The sequence below is a fragment of the Heteronotia binoei genome, chromosome 12 (genome assembly GCF_032191835.1).
Source record: "Heteronotia binoei isolate CCM8104 ecotype False Entrance Well chromosome 12, APGP_CSIRO_Hbin_v1, whole genome shotgun sequence".
NCBI classification, from domain to species: domain Eukaryota; kingdom Metazoa; phylum Chordata; class Lepidosauria; order Squamata; family Gekkonidae; genus Heteronotia; species Heteronotia binoei.
In genome coordinates, this window is record NC_083234.1 from 27859922 (window position 1) to 27863126 (window position 3205).

The window sequence follows — 3205 nt, forward strand, 5'->3', positions numbered from 1 at the left end:
AGGTGCAATGACTATTTTGTGGGAATAAGACAACACATCGATTTTCCAGCTTCATTGGATGCAAATGCATGCCCTCAACAAAACTGGGTTTCATCATATTGTACACACCCAAGCTGGGCCAAAGCAATCATATGTATGGAGAGGACTGACCTCAGTGCATTCTCTTGGTATGCAAAAGCACCAAACCGTATCAATGGAAGGCCCAGTTTATAACAGTCATCTGTTCATGGATAACACTATTTTTATCTTCTGCCTTTTGGTACATATTGCAGCAGTGCTGTGACTCTAAGGTCATTTCTCAGAGGGATGGTGGCTCAGTGGTAGAGCATCTGCTTGGTAAGCAGAAGGTCCCAGGCTCAATCCCCGGCATCTCCAACTGAAAAAGGGTCCAGGCAAATAGGTGTGAAAAACCTCAGCTTGAGACCCTGGAGAGCCACTGCCAGTCTGAGTAGACAATATTGACTTTGATAGACCAAGGTCTGATTCAGTATAAGGCAGTTTCATATGTTGAAATTGACTTTGTCAGCATAACGGTTTTCAAGATGAAAAACTATCTAATGCAACATTGATTCTGATCTCCTCCAACAGACACTGGACTTGTCCAGCTATTTCCTAACAGGAACAAGGCAGTATGTCTTCTCAAAACCCAAAGGATCCTTTGGGACAGTCGGTAGGTGAGAGTTTGCCAAATTTCAGGTGTGTCAGGGCTCTTTCTTCGGATAGAAAACATCAGCCTGGTTGCCAAGTGAAGGAGCCGGATGGGTTAGTAAACGGAAGCAGCCTGACTGCTTCTATTCTTAGTTTCAGTCACACAACAGAAGAAGGAACAGGTGGCAGTAGCCCATCATGCTAGGAGAAGGCTGGCACAAATGCCTCTTCAGCAGGTGGAGATTACAGTGTTACATCAGATACTCCCATCAGTCTCTTCCATGTAGCTACCTTAGCTTGCCTTCGCCAGCAACGCAGATACAGCTAATATGACACGGTGACTAATGGCATGAGCCAAGAAGTCTCAGATTCCAATTTCACCTCACCCACAAACTCTCTAGGCGGCCTTAGGCAAACCATTGTTTTCATAACTTCAGATCATCACTCTGCAATATGGTAAAATACCAACAATGTGCCAGCAATGCCCTTCTACAATCTGCATTGGACACATTTGTTGGACACAGCTCTATTATGTGAGAGAATGAATGAACACAAATCGGTTATAAGAATTCACAATCTTCAGAGACCAGAAGAGGAACATTTTAAGCTCCTGGGACATACTGTTACAGACCTGAAAATTTCTGCTCTGCAAAAAAATAAAAAATGCAGCATCCCCAAACCCTTATATAACATGAAAGCACTGAATTAAAACTTGCAGTACATGTTATCTTGTCTTAAACAGAGACTTGGATTTCTTCATCACTTCAATCTCTAATAGCTCTACAGAACCCACTTTTTGGAAATTTTAATTGGTTGTTCTTAACCTGTTTTATCAGATTATATCAGTTAATTTTTGCTTAAATGGTTTGTTTGAACCTTTGACCTCCTTTACCATCTGGTACCTGTAACTGCTTATTCTGTTGATTTATGATGCAACTCACACCTAACCTTTCTAAATCAGTTCCTCTCCCCCCACCTTACATTGAAATTTGCACTAGGAAAACTCATGATGTAATTCACATTGAATCTTGGCTCCTCTTCCCTTGATATCTCCAAATACAATTTTCCTTTCACATTTTTATCTGAGGAAGTGGGCTGTGACTCACAAAAGCTCATGTTGAAATAAATGTTCTTAGTCTTTGGGGTGCTACTGGACTGTTGTGATATTAGTAACAGTCTACCTTATGGAATTGTAGTATAATGAGATACAGTACCCAAACCCATTATTTCTATTGTATAGTTGTTTTATTACACATAAGAGGACTGAGCTGAACTTGACCTGGGTACAATAGATGGAACAATTGTACCTATCAATAGACTGATGCCCAGCTCTTGTAAATCTACCCACTTCAAGACAGGTAACAGCCGGTCCTCTACTAGTGTGCTGAAGTGGTGTAGCCCCCAATACAACCTGCATTTTCCCACACATAATCAACTGATCTCGACATATTTTTCTCTTCCATCTGCAAATATTTGTCATACTTCAGAGAATGCTTCACATAATCTATATTATATTTCTGGTGAATATAGACACATAGCACTGTGAGTATATATACCTCTACATAGAGACATTTAAGCAAAAAATCTCCTTGCTCCTAAGAGATTATGATTTAGATTTTGCAGGCAGAGTGGGAGTGGTAAAGGTAGCAGGAAATGCATGTAAGCAAATCCCATTGCACAGAGGCAGGCTTTGTTGCAGGCAGGGATAAAGACTGAGGGGGGTGGGGTTGATCAAAGATTAATGCAGTTCTGGTCCCTTTGTAGCAAGGCATGCTTTCATAACTTTGCTTATTTTCATATGTTTAACCATTTCTGAAAAGAGGGGGTAATATTGGCATGAGGAAAAGCTATGACATAGATTCTTGACCTAATATGGGTACCACAATTTTTTTCCACTGGTTAAAGAGGAAGGAGGGGTGATCTCTCCCTCCACATTACAACTCTATCATAGCTGGATTTTGGGTAGGGTTTCCTGAATGGTGGCTGGAGATCTTCTGGGATTATTACTGATTTCCAGACAACAGGGATCAGTTCACCTGGAGAAAATGGCCACTTTGGGAGGTGGACTCTATGGTATTATAACACATTGAAGTCCCTCCACTCCCCAAACCTCACCCTCCTCAGGCTCCACCCCCAAAATCTCCAGGTATTTCCCAACCCAAATCTGGCAACCCTAATTTTTGTCCACCCAAGTCCTAACATCCCCGGCCTGCCTTTTTCAAGCGTCAAAAAGGGCCCCTCCTCCTCCTTGCACCAGTGAATAAGACAGTTAGCTCTGACCCTGGTATTCTACAAATACAACCAGATCACCATCAGAAATCAAGAATCTCTTTATATTTCTACTTCCCCATGTTTCACTGAGAATTGGCTCCCAAAGCAGATAAGATTTGTGAATGAACACAAAAGACTTTTTCCTCTTCCCAAGTACTCCATACATCTGGGGGAAATTAAGTGGATCATCATCACCAAGTGTAGGTCAACTGGGCTCAACATGCAATTGAAAACCCTCAAGATTTCTTCCACACAGATATTAGCAGGGCTGATTTTGTAGCGGGAA